Source organism: Helianthus annuus, chromosome 5, assembly GCF_002127325.2.
Source record: "Helianthus annuus cultivar XRQ/B chromosome 5, HanXRQr2.0-SUNRISE, whole genome shotgun sequence".
Lineage (NCBI taxonomy): Eukaryota > Viridiplantae > Streptophyta > Magnoliopsida > Asterales > Asteraceae > Helianthus > Helianthus annuus.
In genome coordinates this window covers 146,228,808-146,237,917 of record NC_035437.2, presented here as the reverse complement: position 1 = coordinate 146,237,917, position 9,110 = coordinate 146,228,808, and positions in this window count along the sequence as shown.

The window sequence follows — 9,110 nt, the reverse complement described above, 5'->3', positions numbered from 1 at the left end:
AAGTAGCGAAACTGTTGTTGTCAACAACTAATTTATTGACAAAACAATCGCGAAAACCTTATCAAACAACTTTAGGAAAATCTATAAAATTACCAAACATCATTTATGTTTGTAAACAACTTCTGGCCAAATATCGTGTTAAAACTCGATGGTTAAGAACTCGAAATAATTTATGCAAATAGTGGAACTGTTGCTGTCAACAACTAATTTATTGACAAAACATCCGCGAAAACCTCGTCAAACAACTTTAGAAAAATCTATAAAAATTTCCAAACATCATTTATGTTTTTAAACAGCTTCTGTTCTAAGAGTTGTAAAGTTTACTTACTTTGCATCCGATAATGCTTTTTCCCACGTCTTTGATCCGTTTGACCCGTTCCTTTCCAAGCTTCCACCTAGCTTGTCAAGTGTCAACTATCATTTAACATTCGCAAGATGGTTAGATTAGTCATCCTTTATCACGGCTATCCCACCTTACGGACTTTATGTCAAAATTACCATTTGATCCTATCATAGGTCAGTTTGACTTTTAAAAGTCAAACTTCCTATTAACTTATGTAAATGCACTAATAAGTTCAACAACTCATTTAGGCATTCTATCAAATACTCGGTAGTCATTATTTTTACACCACCATTTTAACTAAGTTACTCAACCAAATTCATCTCATTTCCTTCACTTTAACAAGTTCATGCAATTATTAACATCAAGTTAACTTAGTTTTTAATTACCAATACTAGTTCATCCATCTATCATGCTAGAACTAAGGATTTTCATCTCTATGTAAAAATCCATTTCATGATATTATTATACATTCATCCGAACACCTAATATAATCAAATTCCTTATACAAACTAGTAAACATGATGATTTCAAGCATATTTTACACCAATAACACATAATTTCATCAAATTATACAAAACCCATTTCATTTCATGTATAAACACTGTAAATTCTCTAAATTGTTCATGTATTTCACTCATACAAATAAACATGGTGGTTATAAACCTTACAACACTATCAATTTCATCATATCATCTAAACTCATTTTAGTCATATATGAATACATGCTTAAACCTTTAAATTGTTTGAGTATATCACATATACTAGCATGTGTGATGATTATAAACATAATTTCATCATCAATTTCATCAAACTATCAATTTCATGACCTAAGGTTACCACCTTCGCACAAAATTCATCATTTCAAGTTTTGTAACATACCTTCAGCTTGTCAAGCCTAGATGATCTCGAATCTAAGGTCATGCATCGATTTCACCATGAATCTTTCTTCAATTTGGACATTTTCTCAAGATTTTGGAAGAGTCTTCTTCCCCCCTCTCTCTATACACAACCTACACACACACACACACACACACACTTTTGTGTGTGTGTTTTGTGTTATTATCTTTAGGTTTCCATCCATTTGCTCATAACCCATTTTAGCCCCTATGGTTTGGTTTTGTTATGATTAGGACACCATTCCCTCTTTTATCCACATATCTCATGTATTTAACTAGGTTAAATATTCCTAGTTAAATTACTAGTTTTCGAGGAGATTAACAACCCGACTTAATTCAAGCCCCTATGACCCGAGCCTTTTATAGACTTTTACTTACTAAAAAGTATTTGTTCACTTTTTACTTAACATTATATTTATTTAATTAAATCCCAATGTTTATCTGGTATAAATATTTTACCATAACGGTATTTTACCCGCTCTTCGATATTAACGTGGTTTTATTACCAACCCGTTTTTGGGGTGTTACACAAAGAAACTCGTGAAAAAATGATATGCGCCCACATCCACTTCCCCACATAATTTACAAATTGAAGAACGAGAAACAAACCCCTTTTTTTAAACCTCCCATCATTGCTAATCGGTTTTGCACTCCATGCCATCCACAAAATATTTACTTTCTTTAGAGCCCATTTAACCCATTTGTAAGGGTAAAACAGAATCGCCAAATGGTTTAGAGAGTCACGAACTTAACTCACCGAGAAACTTCCATCACTTGCGGGTTTCCAAATCCACTTATCAAACCAGTTTTCCAAAGTAATTGTTTATATTATATTTGTTTGTTGTTGTAATTGATGGATCTGGGCAGCCGCATGTGGAGTATTTTTCCATTCTCGTTCAACCATCCTTGCTTCGATTGATACACACTTTTGTTTTTCCAAGCCAAACAAATCCGGAAATATATTCCTCAAAGGTCCATCCCCAACCCACAAATCTAGCAACGATGGGGTCCTTGACGTCTTAATGACATTTGTTCCTCTCATAATCTTACCGTGTGCAAAGGGATTCCACAGACTGAGTACCTTATTGTAATTTCAGTGGTGCCGGCGAGGGCGACGACACTTAAATTACTATTGGCAGTCAAGGGGTTCCGCAGGTTACTAAGTTTAAGTATATAAAAATCGTTTGTCTAAAGGGATGGGGAGATAGATAGCGATGTAGGACATCGCATCCAGGCCGGTTGGTGTAGGTGGAAAGCAGCAACTGGGGTTTTGTGCGACAAAAGGTTCCTAACTAAATTAAAGGGGAACCTTTATAAGGTTGCGATTAGACCTGCTATGTTGTATGGGACAGACTATTGGTCAATTAAGAAAGCACAAGCGCGCAAGATGGAGGTAGCAGAAATGAGAATGTTAAGGTGGATGTGTGGGCATACAAGGTTAGACTAGATAAGTAATGAGGATTTTAAGGAAAGGTTAGGAGTAGCTATTATTTCGGATAAGATAAAGGAGGGAAGATTAAGATGGTTTGGGCATGTGAAGAGGAGACAATTGATAGCACCAGTTAGAGCAGTAGAAGGCTTAACTGTGGAAGGGAGGAGGAGTCGAGGTAGGCCCAAGTTGACTTGGGATGAGCGGATTAGGAAAGTTTTTCTAGAGTTACACCTCTCTGAGGACATGGTCCAGGATAGGGGTCTATGGAGATGTATGATTAAGGTTAAGAACTTTTAGGAGTAGATTCATTAGGTCTGAGCATTGGAACAGATGTTCAACGTCTATTTATGGTCTAGGCAGATTGTGCATTGATTGTGTTTTGCATATATGTTACCTATCCACCATTTTTTATTATTATTATTATTATTATTATTATTATTATTATTATTATTATTATTATTTTAAGATATGTGTGGTTTCACGCTTTTCTACTATATGTTTTTGGTGTCGAGGGTTTCTCTGGAAGCAGTCTTTCTATCCTTAGTGATAGAGGTAAGGTGTGCCTATATCTCACTCTCCTCAGATCCTACCAATAGCTTTGCTATTTGTGGGATTTACTGAGTTCGATTAATTGATTGATAATCTTACCGTGTACGCACATGTGTAGAAAGAGTGAAAGAGAGGTGTATCCTAGTTCTTTACTAATATCCTATTGTAGACAAAAAAAATCATATAAACAAGTTTTCCTTTAACCAATTTTCTTAAAAACACTTTAGTTTTTATATGGATATTAGATTCAACCAGGTTCTAACCAATAGCAATTTTATTTTATTTTTTTGCTTTGGTTCAAACAAGTTTTGTTTAGAATCATTGTTGGTGTAGTGCTTCATGTTAATAGTTCTATCTTTACATTCAAACTAGTTTTGCTCGCAAACGTTGTTTAATAAACAATTTCTTTCTTATACAATTTATTTTCGGAAACACTTTTGGAGTTTTAAAATCGTGCATGTTGAAACATGATTCAAGATATGTTTTGATTGTATATACAATTTGGGGATAAATTGATTTCCTTTATATATATTATGAAAACAATGCTAGATTATATAGGAACTATAAATAGTTTTACAAAACCGTTTGTGGGTATAATACTATTGTATCAAAAATATCCTAAACTAGTCATCTTTTATGAGGAATTAAAATGGAGTTATAAAAACCTTGTTCTACTTTGACTAAGATTGCCAAACACCATATACGAACGACTTGCTACTTATAGAAGTACTTTGCCTTAATTGTTCTATAAATCTTTCAAAATAGAATATGGAAATATTTGACCAAAGGCCATTTGGTCCTATCATGGCTTTTTCATGGGAGGTCGTGGGGTGGAGTCCCGTCTGGACCACGCTCTGCTCTTCAAACAGAAGAGTGATCCATTTGTCAAGGTGTTAAAGGGTGTCCTAGGTCTTTGTAGTTAAAAAAAAGAATATGGAAACGCTTTAAAAATGGAATTTAATAAGGTTATTTGCTTAGAAAACATGATTTTCAAATTTTGCCAGATAACATATTTTAAGAAAACTAGTTTAAAAAAATCAAACAAATTGGTGTTTGGATGTTTAGATTAAGATGAAAAGTGAATATCATCTTGTGTACCCTTTGTTGGTTCAACCCTTCAGATCAAAGTGTTGTTTAGTGAATGAAATGGATTTAATAAGCAAACTTTTTACTTCTGAAATTGATTGCTTACATTCATACTCAAACCCTAACTTAAACAGACTCTTGCGACGTGATGTATCTGAACAAATCCAACTAAGCCCATTAACCCACGACTTAACTCAACTAAACAAATGGACCCACGACCCAATTAAACACTACAAACATTAGAAACATGTGACTTAAAATAAAAACCCTGTTGACCAATTCTAATTATTTGACCCGTACCGTTGACCTGATCAAGATTATTCCCAACACCCTTATGTATGAAGAAATCATGGGAAAGACTTTTGATGCACAACAACATGAGAACCATAGTTCATGTATGGCTAACATTTTTTTTTGAACGCTCAATATAAATCTTATTATATCACCAACTTAACAAGAAGCTAAAACAAACGCATATCTCGCAACCAACTACAGAAAAAGTCCTACAGCAGAGGACACGGGCAAAACAAAAGAAGTATACAAAGATATCAAAGTTCTCCAAGTAATAGAAAGTTCTTTGGATCTGCATCTAATCCACAGAAAACCTATGGATTTTACTTATTCAATAACTTTCGCAATTATCGGGGGAGTTTGATTAATCGCCAACTGGTTACAGAATGCTCCATATCGTAATAAGGATGACTGCATGGACTGCTTTTTTCCTCTTCTTGGAACCTTGAACCAAAGCATGAATGGCCAAAATGTCTATAATACTTGGAGCAATGTGGTTGTTGGTCTAGTTTTACAAATTGTTGTATGTACTATGGCTATTAGCGAGAAACGTGGTATTAACTGTGGTCGTCAGATAATAACAATCGACCTAGGAACGATAGAACTATGATAATATACTAGCATGTACCCTACTCTTAGTATAACTTTTCCATGTTCCTAGCATATGATAATATACTAGATGTATCCTACTCTTAGTATACATTCTCCGTGTTTCTAGCGTATATAAAGATATGATGTTTTCAAGCAATTAGTTGTATATGAGGACTAGATAATAGATATTGGTGATAAAATCACCATTGTGTCCATAAGAAGGCCTTTCTTGTTCATTGTTGTTCTATTGACAATATAAGGATTGTATGGACTCATGATCTCACAAGAGCATTAAAAAGTCCTTAAAATATCATATAACGAGAGTGTTTAGAGCATCAAAACTATTTGATTTTAATGTCACGAAGTCATCAATGCATATTGTTTATGCTTAATAATTCCAGTGTGTAATTTTGTATTTAGCCAGTAACTTCATAATAACTGTTACATAGAAAGTTCATAAAAGGATAGAAGTATGTCATTTTATTTGAGTGTGCCTATTGGCACACTAAAGTGCCTATTGGCACACCAAACTCTAGCAAAAGTTAGGGTTTATCTACGCTGCGTATTGGTCAATACGCAGCCTATAAGGTAAACCCTAGACGCTGCGTATTGACCAATACGCAGCGTAGATAAACCATAGATCTCAGTGCCTGATTACCAATCATTGCACAGAAAACAAGGTCCCTATACGCTGCGTATTGACCAATACGCAGCGTATACAAAACTGATGCTCATTTGGGGTCATTTTGGTAGGTTTGAAGTGTCAAATTTTTGCCAGGTTTCTATACGCTGCGTATTGACCAATACGCAGCATATATAAACTTGGTAAAATTTGACACTTCATACCTGGAAACATTTTGTGTCAATTTCAGAAACATAAGGGACCATTATTGTAAATCCTGGAAACATCAGGGACCATTTATCTAAATTATCAAACATCAGGGACCATTTTTGTAATTTTATGAAACTTCAGGGACCATTTTTGTAATTTTATGAAACTTCAGGGACCATTTTTATAAAAAATGAAACACCAGGGACCAAAGTGTAAATATATATAAAATCAGAATAAAAGGGGGTCTTCTTTAAAGAACCGGCCCTTAGCATGAATCGAACTCGTGACCTTTCATTTAGAACCGTAACGCCTTAACCAGTTTATCCTCCGTTCCGGAGCTGTTAGAACATGGAACTTAATTCTTATATGCAGTGACTACTAATACGCTGCGTATTGACCTATACGCAGCGTATACTGACAGTTAGTATACGCTGCGTATTGGTCAATACGCAGCGTATAAAGCCTTCTAAACTTTAAATTCACACAGAACCTGTTATGTTCCAGAGACACTCGTTAGAACATGGAACTTAATTCTTATATTTTTTTTATTATTTAGTCGACGTCGTCCGTAAGGCGCGTACGGGCCTAACGAGCGTCGAAACTAAGCCCGTCGTTAAACGGACTTAATTTCGACGCTCGTTAGGCCCGTACGCGCCTTACGGACGACGTCGACTAAATAATATTTTTTTTATTATTTAGTCGACGTCGTCCGTAAGGCGCGTACGGGCCTAACGAGCGTCGAAACTAAGCCCGTCGTTGCCCGTTAGGCCCGTACGCGCCTTACGGATGATAAATTTACAAAAATGGTCCCTGAGGTTTGATGTGTTTACAAAATTGGTCCCTGAGGTTTGATGAATTTACAAAAATGGTCCCTGGTGTTTCCAGGATTTACACAAATGGTCCCTGGTCAATTTCTGAAACACAAGGGACCATTTTTGTAAATCCTGGAAACACCAGGGACCTTTTTGTAAATTCATCAAACCTCAGGGACCAATTTTGTAAACACATCAAACCTCAGGGACCATTTTTGTAAATTTATCATCCGTAAGGCGCGTACGAGCCTAACGGGCAACGACGGACTTAGTTTCGACGCTCGTTAGGCCCGTACGCGCCTTACGGACGACGTCGACTAAATAATATTTTTTTTATTATTTAGTCGACGTCGTCCGTAAGGCGCGTACGGGCCTAACGAGCGTCGAAACTAAGTCCGTCGTTAAAATTTTAACGACGGGCTTAGTTTCGACGCTCGTTAGGCCCGTACGCGCCTTACGGACGACGTCGACTAAATAATATTTTTTTTTATTATTTAGTCGACGTCATCCGTAAGGCGCGTACGGGCCTAACGAGCGTCGAAACTAAGTCCGTCGTTGCCCGTTAGGCCCGTACGCGCCTTACGGATGATAAATTTACAAAAATGGTCCCTGAGGTTTGATGAATTTACAAAAATGGTCCCTGGTGTTTCCAGGATTTAATAAAATGGTCCCTTGTGTTTCAGAAATTGACCAGGGACCATTTTTGTAAATCCTGGAAACACCAGGGACCATTTTTGTAAATTCATCAAACCTCAGGGACTAATTTTGTAAACACATCAAACCTCAGGGACCATTTTTGTAAATTTATCATCCGTAAGGCGCGTACGGGCCTAACGGGCAACGACGGACTAAGTTTCGACGCTCGTTAGGCCCGTACGCGCCTTACGGACGACGTCGACTAAATAATATTTTTTTTATTATTTAGTCGACGTCGTCCGTAAGGCGCGTACGGGCCTAACGAGCGTCGAAACTAAGCCCGTCGTTAAACGGACTTAGTTTCGACGCTCGTTAGGCCCGTACGCGCCTTACGGACGACGTCGACTAAATAATATTTTTTTTTATTATTTAGTCGACGTCGTCCGTAAGGCGCGTACGGGCCTAACGAGCGTCGAAACTAAGTCCGTCGTTGCCCGTTAGGCCCGTACGCGCCTTACGGATGATAAATTTACAAAAATGGTCCCTGAGGTTTGATGAATTTACAAAAATGGTCCCTGGTGTTTCCAGGATTTAATAAAATGGTCCCTTGTGTTTCAGAAATTGACCAGGGACCATTTTTGTAAATCCTGGAAACACCAGGGACCATTTTTGTAAATTCATCAAACCTCAGGGACTAATTTTGTAAACACATCAAACCTCAGGGACCATTTTTGTAAATTTATCATCCGTAAGGCGCGTACGGGCCTAACGGGCAACGACGGACTTAGTTTCGACGCTCGTTAGGCCCGTACGCGCCTTACGGACGACGTCGACTAAATAATATTTTTTTTATTATTTAGTCGACGTCGTCCGTAAGGCGCGTACGGGCCTAACGAGCGTCGAAACTAAGCCCGTCGTTAAACGGACTTAGTTTCGACGCTCGTTAGGCCCGTACGCGCCTTACGGACGACGTCGACTAAATAATATTTTTTTTATTATTTAGTCGACGTCGTCCGTAAGGCGCGTACGGGCCTAACGAGCGTCGAAACTAAGTCCGTCGTTGCCCGTTAGGCCCGTACGCGCCTTACAGATGATAAATTTACAAAAATGGTCCCTGAGGTTTGATGAATTTACAAAAATGGTCCCTGGTGTTTCCAGGATTTAATAAAATGGTCCCTTGTGTTTCAGAAATTGACCAGGGACCATTTTTGTAAATCCTGGAAACACCAGGGACCATTTTTGTAAATTCATCAAACCTCAGGGACTAATTTTGTAAACACATCAAACCTCAGGGACCATTTTTGTAAATTTATCATCCGTAAGGCGCGTACGGGCCTAACGGGCAACGACGGACTTAGTTTCGACGCTCGTTAGGCCCGTACGCGCCTTACGGACGACGTCGACTAAATAATATTTTTTTTATTATTTAGTCGACGTCGTCCGTAAGGCGCGTACGGGCCTAACGAGCGTCGAAACTAAGCCCGTCGTTAAACGGACTTAGTTTCGACGCTCGTTAGGCCCGTACGCGCCTTACGGACGACGTCGACTAAATAATATTTTTTTTTATTATTTAGTCGACGTCGTCCGTAAGGCGCGTACGGGCCTAACGAGCGTCGAAACTAAGTCCGTCGTTGCCCGTTAG